The 16,962-nt window shown below is 30.3% G+C and overlaps 1 pseudogene; it reads right to left on the bottom strand.

Annotated features, from left to right (window-relative positions):
• Window positions 1-2,751: 2,751 nt before the first annotated feature.
• On the bottom strand, window positions 2,752-6,465 carry LOC145122299 (uncharacterized; annotated as a pseudogene).
• Window positions 6,466-16,962: the final 10,497 nt, after the last annotated feature.

The raw sequence follows: 16,962 nt of genomic DNA, 5'->3' as shown, positions 1-16,962 counted from the left end.
ACGGATACGACGAAACATACAGTCATAAAATAAATAATATTTATACATAATATTACCGTTTAATGTAAAAAAGAAAACATATATTTATATAAAACATGTGGTTTTTAAATGTATAAAAATGTATTCATATTGTTTCAAATGTTAAAAGAAAAAGTATAACATTTCGAATGAAAAATGGTTAACGTTTGATGAAATTGAAAAAAATATGTTCGACTGGGAACATAAAAAATGGAGTGTCAAAATTAAAATAAAAAAAAGTAAAAACGTAATTTAAAAATGGAAAAAAGTGAAAATTTAGTTTCATTTTTGTCATTTTGTCTTTCAATTTTGACATTTCATCATATCAGCACTACATAACAAAATATTGTCATGTCAGCACGTCACGTCACCAATGACTGACGTGTTAACCAGTAGCGGCTCGGGGGTGTTCGGGTTGTGCGGTTTCACGGGGCCTCTGATTTTTAAGGGCCTCCGAATTTAAAGATGAATCTATAGTTAGCATGTTGATCTTTAAGGGCCTTTGAAATAGTAGGAGCTCTACATAAACTTGTTGATGAAGAGACAAATATAAAGATCAAAAGTAAAGTTATTTGTCTAGAAAAGTATGAATTTGACATCTTTGACTTTATAACTGGTATGACTATATGGTATCATATCTTGGTTAAAGTAAATAACATGAACAAACAACTTCAATCTGAGACTAAGTGTATTGATGGGACAATGAGTAGTGTGGGAGCACTAATTGAGTTTTTTTTAAAGACTATCGAGAGAATGAGTTTGAGAAAGATTTGAATTGTGGGAGAGATATAGCTTCTGATTTGGGAATTAAACTTGTTTTTGTTGATAAAAATAATAAAAGAAGATTTTTAAAAAAAAGTCATTTTGGCGAGAGTGATGTTAGGTCATCGGAACCGATACATGAACTTTCACCTCAAGAATCATTCAACATTTAGTATTTTTTGTACATAAATGATCAAACTATTAGATCATTAGAGCGAAGGTTTGAACGATAAAAACAATATGAAGACATTTTTAGTTTCTTATTTATAACAGAAAAGTTGAAATCACTAAATACTAGTGAGTTGCAAAAATATTGAAAAGAGATTGCAAAATGGTCATATCTTAGACATTAATGTTGATGATTTATTCAATGAATTGGAATTGTTACAAAAGCATTTACTTTTTTTGTAAACGGCAAACTAGCTAACCTACTCCTAAATTTCGCTTATGTCTACTAAGAGACTTGAACTCATAATCTCCCATTTGAGAGAGTCACTCATTACCGCTAGGCCAAATGCCCTTTTTATAAAAACATTTACTAGTTGACCATAATACGGCTAACGAAATACTAAATTTCTTAAAAATGGTAAACACGTATCTAGTATCCTTTTTTTTCTGAACAAAAAACTGGCTAACCTACTCCTAAATATCACCTATGTCTCCTAAAAGACTTAAATCCATGACTTCTCATTTGAAAGAGTCACTCCTTTCTAATATACATAATATTGTTGATTGTTCTCATTACAATTGCGAAAATAAGTTTTTCAAAACTAAAACTTTTAAAATATTATCTGCAATCGCCCATCTCTCAAGAAAGAATAAACGCTTTAGCTTTGATTTCAATAGAGAACGAGTTTCTAGAGAATATTGATTATGAAAGTGTAATATATGAATTTTCTTCTAAAAATGAAAGAAAGTCGATGTTTAGAAATGCGTTGTTTTCTTATCATTTCTTTTGAGACATAATTCCGTAATAGTTAATTTACGATATGTTTATTAGCAATTTTTAGTTTTGAATTTAACTGTAGCAAACTTACTTAATAATATTTTCCAACAATTTTTTGAGGCCTCATTTTGATTTTCGCACAAAGCCGAGCCTGATGTTAGCATGCCGCTTCATCTGGGTTTACCAATTAAGTACTCAACATTGCAACAATTAGAAAAAAAAGGTAGTAAATAAATTGTAACATAAAATAACATAATATCAAAAATGAATTTTAATGAAAATATAATAACTTTTATTTTCAATGAAAATATGTCGGACTATGAGGGTTATGAGGGGGAGGAGACCAAAATAGTCAAGATTATGACAATGAATATGGTATTATACTGCGTGGCAATTACTCTACAGGAATGGTACACGAGAATGATGGAAAATGGAAATGACAAATATAAAGGTATGGATGTGGCAAGTTCTAAGGTGTTGGTAAAATATAGTGAAAATCAATGACAACCTGTAACTCGAAATTTGTTATTTAAATCACTAGATATTGTATCTAATAAATAAATCAATTTTTTATTATGGTTTTAAAATACTAGTGATTATGATTTTTATCGGTTAAAATAAAAACGAACACCATTATTGTCTTTACCACATCTAACTAATAGCCTTTAGTCATTTTTTCAAACCATAACTTCAACTACATAGATTTTTACCGATTAAAATGACAAGGTCACAAAACAATATGGCGTTGCCAATGGTTATCACGTATGATTTGAGAAAAATGTTTACAAGAGGAGCAAAACAATATGACCTCAAAAACAAATTTTATGTATTGATTGCTATTTTAATTCATTTTCCCTGAAATATATATAAGGTGGTGGAAGCAATCGTTTAGGTGGTCACTAGGAGGAGCAAGTTGAAAGAGAAAAGCAAGGTAGGGGCAATTTTTTGGAGTAATGGGAATTTGTTGAGGTGGGCTCAAAATTGTGTCTGGGCTGGGTCTGATAAGTTGGGTTCATCTTTATTGTCTAAATCACTTGGGCTGGGTTTGGATTTGGTGGGTTCCGTTTCACAGCCCATCTACCATAAAACCGCATGTTTGCTTCCACACTTTGGTCAATGTCCTCCGCTGTTGGACATGAGAAAAATGGCCAGAAGAGAATCATTCTCTTTGATTCGGCTATATTGCGAAAAGATAAGTTAAATAATATTAAGAGGGGTTAAAAATAAATATGATGGGTATCATTATTTAAGGAAATGCTATGGAATATTGAAATGAGAGGTGTTTTGGATTACGATATGAAATGAGAGGCGATTGATCATGAATCTTGGTTTGAAGCATCTAATAAACTTTTAGGGGTCCAAGAATCTCGTATGACACAACTGGATATGTTTAAAATTAAAAGTTTATAGAGAAATTTTCAGTTCAAACACATTTGTAGTAGTGTTAAGGGTATGTCGGGTGGAATTAATATATATTTGGGATCCTTCTATTTATTTTTTGAAGCGTAAAGTTACTTGTACTGAGTATTTAGTCATGGTCGAAGGCAATAGATATTTTTTCCAAATTCATATGTTGTATGAATAACGTGTGTATAACCACATGAGGAGTATCGCAGAAAATGCTTTGGACTTATCTTATTTCTTTTATGAGAACAAGAGGGGGCTGTTATATTTTGTTTGAGGACTTTAAAGTGGTTAGGGATAGATCTCATTGGAACAATTTTTTGCAAAGATCTTTTGGATACTTTTAATAATTTTATTGTTGATGCGAGTTTATGTTCATTTGTCTATGGATGGTTAGTCATAGACTCCAAGTTCTTCCACAGTTTGCTTAATCGAAAATGGAAACAGTTGTATATTCAAGGGAACAAGTTGGAAAGGGCGTGCATTACCGAACCAGTGTGGGTTAAAAAATTACTCATTTTAAGGTTGCAGATGCAAAGCCGAAGCCATAGGTTTAAATACAAGTCTTCGACTAATGGTTCCATTTTAGATTCAAGTTTTAGTTTCCAGTAGGAGGTGAAGGATGTTATGTGGTGGTGTGGAAGTCAGGGCCGGCCCCGAGATTTTAGAGACCCTGTGCGATTTAACGTAAAATAGGCCCTAAAATTTGAAATATCTCAAAATTTAAGCAAAAAAAATATGCATCTTAATTTTTTATTGCAAATACATAAAATTAAAATTTCATTCAAAATAATACACAAAAAAGAAATTGGTTTCCATCCTCCTAATATTTGTTGAAATAAATTTCTCAATAACATCTTCATATGTAACTTTGTCCAACATATTACGCTCAATCGTCATCAAAGTCAATCCATTAAGTCGTTATTGAGTCATTGTAGATCGTAAATAGGACTTCAAAATCTTCAATTTTGAAAAACTTCGTTCTGCAGATGCAACAGTAACAGGAATAGTTAACATAATTCTATATGCAATAGATGTAATAGTAAAACAATCAACACGTTTTAAAAAGTTTAAAATATCAATTGCTGTCATTTTTTCTTTGGGCAAGAGATGTAGAAGTAATTTTAACTCAACATACAAGTCATTTCCATCAATATCCGATTGCTCATCTTTCTTGAGTGAAGTTTCAAGAGACTTACAACAAGATTTTAAGGTTATATCATCTAATGAATGTAGTTTTTCTCAATTAAATAAAAAACCAAATATTTTATCATATTGTTGATATTGGTCAAACCTTATAGTTAAAGAAGTAATTGCTTGATCAACAATATAAATAAAATATTTAACCCTAAATTTCTCTTGTGCGGATTGTGAAACACTACAAGAAGTATGGGATGAAATCTCATCAAAATGTTTTTTTATTTTAGGTTCACGTTTTCTTGAAAATATTGGATCGATATCCATTTCCAAGACAATATCTTTTGCAGTTTCTAAAGCATTTAAAAAACCATTTTCTCTATATTCTTTAAAAAACGAAATCAACCCCTTTATTTTTTCCATAGCAACATCAATAAGCATATCTTTTGATTGCAATTGTTTGCTAACTTAATTAACAGTATTTAACATTTCATACCAAATTACTAAAGCCAATATAAACTCAAAGTTACCAAGTTCATTTTTTGCTAAAGATTTAGCTTCACTTGTTATTTTTGGATCATTATCATTTTTGGCTACTTGAAGTAAAGCCTTTTGTATGTCAAAAATTTGAAATCTTATAGCTTTAACACTATTAACACGACTCTCCCACCGAGTGGATGACAAAGATTTAAGAGTTAACCCTTTCACATTATCTTTTAAATTTTGCCATCTCTTAGTGGAATTTGCAAAAATTGTATAGATACGTTGTATTGTTCCAAAAAAACTTTTAGCTTTACCACAAGTATTAGTCATATCACACAAAGTTAAGTTCAAACTATGACAACCACAATGAGTATAAAAAGCTCTAGAATTTATATCTAAAAGCTTTTTTTTGCACTCCTTGATGTTTTCCTTTCATATTTGATCCATTATCATAACCTTGTCCACGCACATTATTAATGTCAAGATCAAGCAAATTCAATTCATTTTGTAAAACATCAAAAAGTCCTTGGCCGGTTGTATCATTTACATCTAAAAACCCTAAAAAGGATTCTTCAATGCAAACAACATTTCACGAAACATCCACATATCTTAAAATAATAGTCATTTGCTCTTGGTGACTTATATCGAGAGTACAATCAAGTATTATAGAAAAATATTTTGCATTTTTTATCATTCTAATAATCATAGATTTTATTTCCGAAGAAAGCAAAATTATTAATTCATTTTGTATCCTATGCCCAAGATAATGTTTATGGATACCAATTTCATTTGTAATACGTTGAATATGCTCATAAGAAACCATGTCAATTTCAGCCAACATTTCAAATAAGCCTAAGAAATTTCCATTGTTATCTTCATACACTTTCTCATTAGTATCACGAAAAGCAAGATTATGTTTAGGAATAAATTTCACAATAGAGATAATTCTCAACAAAACTTGTCTCCAATGAACTTTTTCTTTTTCTAATCGTTTTTGAGCTGCATTATCAATAGTTTTATTTTTTTGTAATCTTAAACGCAAATCATACCAAGTATTTATATTTTTAACATGTTCCATACTAGTTTCATGCTCGTTAATTCTAGTATTAAGATGTATCCAATCTCTAAAACCCTCATTTGCTAATTGACTCTTTCCACACCCTTTTCGAAAAATTTTACAACAAAAACAAAAAAATTTATCAATTTCTTTAGAATAAACAAGCCAATCTCTATCACATTTTTCTCCATTTGGTAAAGTTTTAGTGTAATATGTTACAAAAAATCTTCTTAGATATTTATCTTTAGGACCTTTTATAATGGATAAATCTCTTTTAGGACCTTTCAATGCTAATATATTTATCATATTAGAATTAAGAACATCCCAATTTCTTGGATCAAATATATCAAAAGTATGAAAATCAACATTATCATCAACATCAACATTAGGATTATCATTAACATCAACATTGTCATTAGGATTATCATTAACATCAACATTGTCATTAGCATTATCATTAACATCAACATCAACATAATCATTATCATCAAGATTATCTTCATTAATAGTTTGTGTTTCATTTTCCGAAAAATTTTTGTGTTTTTTTTGTTATAAACTTATCCATAGAACCTGTTTGAGCTTTATTATCTTCTTCAATTTTTTGTTTCTTTTTATGTTTTTCATATCCAAATGCATATTTTTTTAATCTAGGAGGCATTGTAAATTATAGAAAAGAAAGAAACGACCTTATTTGAGAATTGAGATTTGTAGATTTCTTCTTGGTTCTAGATTTTCCACACTTCAAATCACTAAGAGAAGATACCAAAACTGTAAATAAAAATCAGAATCCAAATAAGAAATCAAATAGCATATCAGAAAAGAAAAATTAAAGAAATCATATCAGATCATAATCTGAAAATTACCTTATATTTTGACACTTCAAATCAGAAAACAATGTTATGCTCCAAAAAAATCAGAAAACCTGCAATCTGAGATCAAAATATAGTTCTTTGTCCTTACAAATAAGAAGTAAATAGAAACAGAAAATCAGAATTTGTGATTTTTCAGAAACGAAAAAGTAGAAAAAATCAAAAACTTGAAAGGAGAATTTACCTGAATTCGTTATTCCTTGACCCTTGTTCCTTCTGATTACAGAAACTGATATTGATGGTCCTGTATTTCGAAATTTGATCAGAAAAAGAAAAATTGATCAAAAATTATTCAATTAGAAAATAACAAACCATGAAAAACAAACTAAAGTTTAAAATTAACTTTGATTTCGAAACCTCAAGGCTCAAACAGTCAAACAGGTAAGATTTTGAAGCTTCAGATTTTGAAATTTGATGATTCTTAATTCGAAATTTGAAGCTTGATAGTTCTGAACTTTTGAGACTCAGTGAAGAAGAAGAGGATTAGAAGAAATAGAAGTAAGAATAGACTGAATTGGTTGGTTGTTATCGCTGAAGAAGAAGAAGAAGAAGAAGAAGAAGAAGAAACAAAATTAAGAACTGAAATCGTGTCTTTAATATTGGAATATAAACGATTGAATAGATATTACCGTTCCTCCTGCTCCTGCAATGATGTTTGCTATTACCCATGTCTGCGTCAATGAAGAAGATTAGAAGAAACCTAAGAGTTTTCTGTTTCCCGAAAATTCATTCCTGCTCCTTCTTCTAGCTGGCGTTCCTTCTTCTGGCGAGTAATAAAAATTAACCTAATTTTTTTTTGGGCCAAATAAACCTTGTATACAAGAATTATTAAATAATTTTTGGGCCCTATGATTTTTTGGGCCCTGTTCTTGGGCACTGTTTGAACCTCCATTGGGCCGGCACTGGTGGAAGTGATAAGATATCAGGACCTACTTCAGTTCAGCTTTTTTTTTTTGCAAACATTATTGAGATTTGTGAAAAATGATATTATAGATTTTGTTTGTGAGCTTTGTGTTACTAGTACAATCCAACCGGGTTGTAATTCTTCTTTTATAATGTTGATCCCATAAGGCCAGAAGTTTCAACCCCGATTCTTATTAAATATTTTCGACACATCAAGTTAGATGGAGTTCAGTATTAAACTATTTCCAATTTATTGGAAAATAGACTCGCTCAAGTGGTTGACATCATTGTTAGTATTTGGTAGTGACTTTTGTTAAGGTCCTAAAAATCTTGGATGAGCCGCTTATAGTGAATGATTTACAGATTTACTTGATAACTACAAGAACAAAAAAAAATAATTAGTCATTCTAAAAATAGACTTCAAGAAGATATATGGTTCTTAGTGGTAGGGTTATCTAAACTCGATCATGGAATTTATGGGCTCCAATAAAAAAATGGATTACTTGGATTAGACCGTTTTTACACTTGTCTTGCTCGTACGTTCTTGTTAATGGGATCCCAACATAGGAATTTCGATAAAAAAAATGGGTCTAGACAGGGTCACCCGCTTTCATCATCCCAAAAATCCAACTATAAAAGTTTTTGAAAATCAAAGTGTGAAATTACTAAAAAGGGATTTCAGTCATAAAACAACAATGTAGTCTCTTCAACAACCATCATAAAACGCGGAAGCTAAATCTTTTTTTTGAAATGGAAACACGATAGATAACACAAACATATGTCATGCCCTCGAGAATGTCCAGATATCCCAATCAAGCCAGCTCTTTGCCCTTCGAACATGAAGGACCTATAACTAAAAACATGAAGTAACAATTGTAAGCCTAAAGCTTGCTGAGTAATTACAACACTTAATCTATATGTTCTGAAGCTTACACATAAACATATAACTGAACACATAAACACATAACCGGAACATATAAACCTACTAGCTGAAACATGAACTGATTTAGCATGTTAACATAACTGGCTTTGATCACTAGATTCCCTCTGAGTGGTCTATCTCTAGTTGACTTGGTATTGACCACTTCCCTCTGATCAGTCTATCATGGTCTTGATCACTTCCCTCAGAGAGGTATGGCATGGTCCTGATTCCACTAGATTTCCTCCAAGAGGTTTATTTTTAGTTTGGCATAGTAAGTAAGTTTGGGAGAACTTACCTGAAGATCTAATACGAATGAATCCACAAGACCAAGCTAGTGACATCGAGTCTTCCTTAAAACTATATAATAAATAACCCTGATTTAACAATTAAAGGATAATACTTAACTTCCCTCTCTAAACGAGTCTTTCTCTTTTTAACCCTCATCTTAGGGGAAAAATACCGTTTTTCCCTTAAATGTTGGTCTAAGACATACTTATAATGAGACTTGACCAAAAGTCAAACTTGGTCAAAACTCAATGGTTAACGGTCAACGACCACCGCGCCATGGCGAAACTTTAACCGCGCTGTGGTCCGGCCCAGACAGAACCATCACGATGAAGCTTCCAACCGCGTCGTGGTCAGTCCTTGGCCACGTCGTGGTCTGTAATATAGTAACGATAAGATAATTTTTTGTTGATAGTTCCCCCATCAACTTATAATTTTGATGTATAATTAGTAAATAATTACTTTTATTTTAAGATACGTATGAAACCAAATTGAATTTCGAAAAGCCAAAGTCAAAATGTAGAACAGTAGAAGTCTAAAGTCTTGCCATGTGTCTTACAAGACCGTACTCTTGTCGTCACATCCATTCGTGTGCATTAACTACTTGCACGTGGGCGTACAAGTCGTCGTTCTTTTCTCTTTGAATAAATATCCTCCTACATTTTCTTTTTACATATCTTCCTACCCACATGAAATGATGATATGTATAATATTTTGATAAAATTAATTTTATTTGTTGACACTTATCATCATTTCAAATTGGTAGGAAGATAATTAGGAAGAAAAGTAGAAGAATATTTAATTTCTCATTTTCTAATTATTAAATTTAAGACAAAATTACATATTTTAGTTCCTGTAGTTTGCAAAAGATGGGTATTTTAAAGAAGTTTGAATATGATCATTTTCACTTTTCTTAAAAGGGTAGCATATTATTCGATTTGTACATATTTGGTCACTGAGTTTTTTTTTCGTCCACATTTACCCCTTAAACTTGTTAAACTGTACATATTTAGTCCTTATGACCTGTTACTCCAGGTTAGCCGGGAAAAATGACTTAATAGGGTAATATATTTTTCATTTTGTACACATTTAGTCCTTAATATTTTTGTACATATTTAGTCATTAACATTTTTTTTGTTTCAAAATAAGTCTTTTTTTGTACTCATTCAGTACTTATGAATGATTTCTTTAGGTTTTTTTCACGACATCTTACGTGAGACAATCATTGATGAGGTGTTTGGGGTTGTTGATGTTTATGTCCAATGCGATCTCGACTGCTTGGTTACGTAAGTCTTGTGATTTGGCTTAGGTCTTGTATTTTGAACATCGTAACTTCTTCATATGATATCAGATTTTAAGGATCTTTATCCACGTGTTCATTTTTTGAGTCTACTACAACTTTCATTAAGATTACTCCCGTTAAAAAGTAATATATTTTTACTAACGATTTTATAAAAAAAAACATATATACATGCATTCATAAAAAACGTATGGACAGGGGAAGTCGCAGTAATACATAGTAGGTGTTGCCGAGATGAAATAGGTGTTGCCGATACATGGAAAATAGGTATAAAGGAAAAAAAAGCAAAAAAATTTCCACTGCGAACAGAAAAAATAGGTGTTGTCGGTGCAACACCGGGACCATACTAAATCCGCCACCGGGTATGGATATAAAAATCGTAAGTAAAAATATATTATTTTTTAATGGGAGTAATCTAAATGAAAGTTGTAGTAGACTAAAATACGAACGCATGAATATAAAGATCGTTAAAATCTGAGATCATATGAAGAAGTTATGACGTTCAAAACACATGACCTAAGCAACCAAGTAGTCGAGATCGTGATGAATATAAGCATCAAAAGCCCCATACACCTCATTAATGAATGTCTCACGTAGTGAGAAAAAACTAAAAAATCATTCATAAGTACTGAATGAGTACAAAAAAATGACTTATTTTGCAAAAAAAAAAGGATTAAATGTGTACAAAAATATTAAGGACTAAATGTGTACAAAGTGAGAAATATATTACCCTATTAAGTCATTTTTACCGGGTAACCTGGAGTAGCCGGTCATAAGGACTGAATGTATACAGTTTAACAAGTTGAAGGGGTAGATGTGGACGAAAAAAAAACTAAGTGGCCAAATGTGTACAAATCAAAAAATATATTACCCTTTTAAGTCATTATCCCTTCAAATGAATACCAATGTCATTTTGACTAACACGGTTAAAATTTTGTGTCGACCAAAATGTCATCTACAAAAAGAGCCGTAATGATATATTTTACCGACAACATAATCATTTAATTAAAATTTTGTCTTAATTTTTAGTATTTTCATTTTTATAGTTTATTTTGTTTTTTTATTTATTACTATTATTATTGTTATTATTATCATTATTATTATATTATTTAATTTTTTTATATTTTCTCGTTTTTATTTTATTTTATTTGTATATATTTTTGTGATTAGATGTTTTTTGATGTTTTGTTCGAATGAATTTTTCTATTTTTTTTTATGTTTTGTTCGAATACATTTTTAATGTTTTGTTTATTTATATTTTTAAAAGATTTCATGGCCAACATAATCATAACTCATAACATAATCTAACCACAAAGTTACTCGTTTCCAAACTTCTACAACAATCGTGCATCTGAAAAATATATTTTCCTTTTGTTCTGTTAATATAGATAAACATTATTTTTGCAAAATAAAAAAGTGTAAAATTTTTGTTAAATACGAATATGATTAATATAGACTAGGTATATAATTATTAATTTTAATAGGATTAATATATAAGGTAACCGGAAATCAAAACATGTATTTAGTTTTACATAGGCTAAATAGAATCTGTATAACTCGAAAACGAACAAATTTTTTAAAAATAAAATAATAAACTCGAAAACATTGACACTCGTTTTCGAGTTATATGGATTTCAAACCTATATATAACTTAATACTCATTTTGGATTTCGATTAGTCTATATATTAATCATATTAAAATAAATAATTTTATACCTAATCTATATTAGTCCTATTTAAGTTTACCAAACCTTTTTATATTCTTTTACAAAAAATATTTATAAAAAGCTTTACAAAAATAATAATTTTATAACCTTATTTATGCTATATAGTTAGATATTTAAAGTAAAAATAGTAATTATATAACATATATATATATATATATATATATATATATATATATATATATAATAGTAATTGTAATAAGGGTAATTATGTAACTTTAGCATGATAATTAAAATAAAATCCCTTAATTCATGGAAATTACCATAAAAATCTCTTTGACCAACTATTAAACCCTAGCCTCTCATATCATACGTATTTTATTTCTGCCTCCTCCCTATTGCCTCTTCCATTGACAACCACAAAATCGTCTCTTACCCCTTCCATCGACCTTCGGCCGCATCAGTTGAGTTTTGATGCACATGTCGACCATGACCCTGCTACAACCGTGTGTATGCATCTTCACTTTCTCAATTAGGGCTTCCGTCCCTATCACCGCCATCGATTGGTGGAGGTTTGGGAGCCACCATCGCTCTGTTAACCTCCATCTACTTCCCGACTGCTTAGGTACTTAATTTGACCAATCATAGCCGCCTGTGTAGCTATATGGAATTCTTTAGCTGCCTCCTGATCGGTCTGCTCCTTTTTTGCAACAGCTATTCTACTTCGTTTTCCCTCCACGAACCGTAAACGGCATCTCAGGTATCATGTTATCTTCTTTATTCAGGTATCATGTTTATTGTGGGTATTTGGAAGAAAGTAGAGTGACAAGGATATCCCCATAAATTGTCAATTCTCGATTCCAATCAGCTGAGATTTTTATATGATTCGATTTTTCTCTAAATTCCCAGTTCTTGATTTTAGGTTCGAAGATATAGAAGAATATCATAAACAATGGCATCCCTGTTGGTGGAATTGAAAATATTCTGATTTGCACACCAACTGTTTGTTAATATGTCTCGGTGAACTTCAGTTACTTATTCCAAAATTGGTTCTTTCTTGCTTAATGAGTCACTTTCAACATGTCTATGCATGTTTTGTCCACAAGGATGAGAAACAAATCATATATCTTTTAAAGTAAGTAAACTCTATTTTGGCGTCTCTTTGTGCCTTTTTTTTCTATACCTGTGTATAAATGTGTGAATGTTGCTCCTCTCCCCCTCTTAGAAATTAACTTTTATTAGATTTTCAGGGGATAAAGACCTTCACCAGACCTGGAAGATTGTTGTTCCTTGATTATCTTTCTAAGTTATTCTGTTCATTCTTTAAGAATAGTTATTTCATTCTTTAAGAATATTATGTATCTAATGTATTCTTCTATTTGAATAATGTGTAGAGAGTATAATAATCGTGGAGAATCACATAAGAATGATTCTGCCAGAATTGTATTTCTGGTATAATCACATAAGAATGATTATGGTAGAATCACATAAGAATGATTTTGCAAGGGTTGTATTGCAATTGGCTGAAGTTTTAACATGATTTTTGTTTCTTTTGTGTTTCAGATGTTTCAGATGTATAAAATCATTCCCATGCAATACAATTCTGACAGAATGTCAATCTCACAAAATGTCAATCTCATAGAATGCTAGCATATTTTGAAGTGGCTTAGAGGTCAAACATACACAAGACATCTAGAAACGAAACAAGAAAGTGAATGAGGATTCTTTCAAGAATGCCGATATTTTTTTTGCAAGAGATTTCAAGAATAAATGTAATTTATGTTCATAGTTGTATTCTTTAATAATGAATGTAATTACTTATTCTAAACTATTAAACTTCATTTTATATAAAATTTATATTCATTAAAAATTATTGGTCTTGATAATATGTGTTTATAATATTATGTTCATAGTTGTATACCATTCTGACAGAATTACAGAATATCATTCTAACAAAATAACATTCTAATAGAATAAAATCGGTTTATGTTTACAAATTACGTTTGAAATTGAATTAATTTGAAAAAACATCAGATTTTTAAATCAAAATCATTAATTATCCCATAAATCTCAACTTTTCCTTTTTTAAATTGATTAAAATGCCCTTATGCTGAATTTTGGGTGATTATATGGTACATGTTACCATATTGTACTATCATAGACCCTCAGATCATGACCTTTGATTATATCCATCCTATGGTCCAGATCTGTGCATTCTGGCACACAATAGTTACTAGAAACAAAATAACCTAACCCTATATATATATATATATATATATATATATATATTATTTGGTTAAATATTCAAATAAAAAATAATAGTTATATAAACATCTATATTAAAAGAAAAAAAACATGATTTAAGTAAACTATGTGACAAATTATTATTATAGTTGTCTTGAAATATTTAACAAATATAAACAAATAAAACGATAAAAAAATATTAATAAATACATTCGAACAAAATGTCAAAAAAAAATATAAACAAATAAAATATAAAAAATATATTAAACAGTAAAAAAACATTAAAAAAACCTAAATCGTAAAAATATATAAAAAAAATATAACAATAATAGATAAATGATTTAGTCGCAACAACAAATTAACAAATTATATAAATGGTCTTATGGTAGGAAGGGTAAACATGTTATTTTAGAGTAAATTATACTAATGATTCATGTAGTTTAGGGTAATTTATGTGTTTGGTCCCTAACTTTTTTGTCTAACTCGGAATGTCGTTAAAATCTATTTTTGTTGCGCATTTGGTCCCTGTCATACCTAAAGAGACTATATTGTCTTTTTTTTTTTCATTTTTAATGTTCTTTTATTATTATAGTTGTCTTGAAATATTTAAGAAATATAAACAAATAAAACAATAAAAAATATTAATAAATATATTTGAACAAAACGTCAAAAAAAATATAAACAAATAAAATATAAAAAAATATATTAAAACAATATATTCGAACAAAACATTAAAAAAACTAAATCATAAAAAATATATAAAAAAACAACAATAAACAATAGATAAATGCTTTTTCTCAACAACAAATTATATAAATGGTAGGAAGGGCAAACATGTTATTTTAGAGTAAATTAAATGAATGGTCCCTATGGTTTGGGGTGATTTACATGTTTGGTTCTTAACGTTTTTTTCTAACTCGGAAAGTTCCTAAAATCTATTTTTGTTGCACATTTGGTCTCTGTCAGACCTAAAAATACTATATTACCCTTTTTATTTCATTTTTAATTTTCTGTTATTTATTTATAATTAATCTAATAATAAAATAGTTTGATTACACATATGGGACCCACCACCCACATTCATCTCCCATACTTCACTTTCCCCATTGACCATCGACACCACCACTTGCGTATTTTTGGCGAACACCAAAACTCCAACGTACTCCTCTGAAATCGTTCTTACTCCTTTTCTTCTTCTTTCTCATTTAATCCCTTTTCCCTTCTCTTTCTCTTCCCCTTTTGTCTTCTTCTCATGTGACCCATAAACAAAATATTTAAGTATATCTGAATTGAAAACGCCGGAAACAATTAAGCTCATGCATAAATTAAACCCGAACTCAATATGAAAACAAAACCCAAAATCAAAATTAAACCTGAATATAAAATCAAATTTTGAAATCAAAACCTGAAATCGTTGTTAACTGATTTCTTTTTCGAATGAAATCAAATTCATGGCTTTCAACAGAGTGTAGTCAAAATTGGCACAAAATCGTGGATGAAACCAGAAAATATGGATGAATCGGAGTTGGAAATAGTTAGGCCTTTCAATTGGATGTCTTGGTACCAAATTTGTTCATGTTGACGATGCTCCGCCTAACTGCACCATCGAACCGAGAAATACCAGCTGAAATTAATGGATGAAAGTCATGACTTCTGAGGAACTGAACAAAAGAGACGGGATGGTGGTTGATCGTGGGTTCCACAACTTGCACTACCACTCTGGAACCTTGAGGTGTGGATGCGACGACGGATGTGGGTGGTTGTTTCATCGATTTAGGGTTTAGAACTTAAACTACATGAGAGAATGGCATCGACGAGGTTGAAGGGCGTCGACGAGCTTAAAGGGCGGCGAATGTGGATGGTTGTTTCATCGAAACCCATTGCTTCATGTTCGGTGGCCTCTGGTTGTTTTCAAGCAACGATTTCAGTGCCCTGGAATCTACCTTCACCTCTTTCGTTGCTGCTTTTTAGTTGAGTTAACAGATGGCTTGGGGAGATAGGAAAGAGCGAAGATCGACCGATCACCGTCGAACTCCATCAGAGTTTCGCCATTGATTTGGACCTCTCTTGAAGATGAATAGATTAAGTTTGCATAAATGTTCACTTTATTTAATTTGGCTTTTCTCTTAGAACGAGAGAGGGACATATGTTTTGGTGGAGGTGGCCCTATGGATTTTATTATTATTTTAATATTTTAATTATAAATAATAATTAGTTTATTGGAAAACAAAAAAGTAAATGGCAAAATAGTCTTTTTATACGATACAGGGACTAAATGCACAACAAAAACAAACAATAGGGATGATTCGAGTTAAAAAAAAGTTAGAGACAAAACGTGCAAATTACCCCAAACCATAGGGATCATCCGTGTAATTTACTCGTTATTTTATATGAGACTTAACTGAAAAAATTAACACCGTTAGCCAAAAGGACATTTTGTGTTCATTTGAAATGAAAACTAAAAAGGGCCCTTGCGTCCAAAATTCATCAAAAGACATACAATGGTCTTTTGTTGTAAACCATAGGGACCAGATATGTAACTTTACCTAAATTTAATCATATCTTGCGTCACCTTCTAGAAACCCTGTATCTATCTCTTCAAATTTACGCAACATATATTTATGAGATATTTTATAATATATTTTAATGCTAACAAAAATATCTTTTAAATATTTGATGGATCTCAATAATGTTTTTATATGTTTGAGTTGCTTTCCTGTCTAATTTCATTGTTTTGATCAATATTATCATATGACCTTTTGCCAAAAAAACATAATGTTTAATAAATGGTAAAATGGATAATGCTAAGTCATTCTTATTTTAATATTCGAATTGTAACTCAATAAATACGAATTCCATCAAACTTGAATCACTCAAATTGTTTTGGAATATTAACAATTACAAGTGTAATAATAATGCTAAATGATTCTTATAAAGAATGTCAGTGAATTAAGGAAAATAAGTTGGA

The sequence above is a fragment of the Lactuca virosa genome, chromosome 6, assembly GCF_052849685.1.
Source record: "Lactuca virosa cultivar CGN04683 chromosome 6, Lactuca_virosa_CGN04683_v6, whole genome shotgun sequence".
NCBI lineage: Eukaryota > Viridiplantae > Streptophyta > Magnoliopsida > Asterales > Asteraceae > Lactuca > Lactuca virosa.
This window is presented reverse-complemented; position numbering and strand designations above follow the sequence as displayed.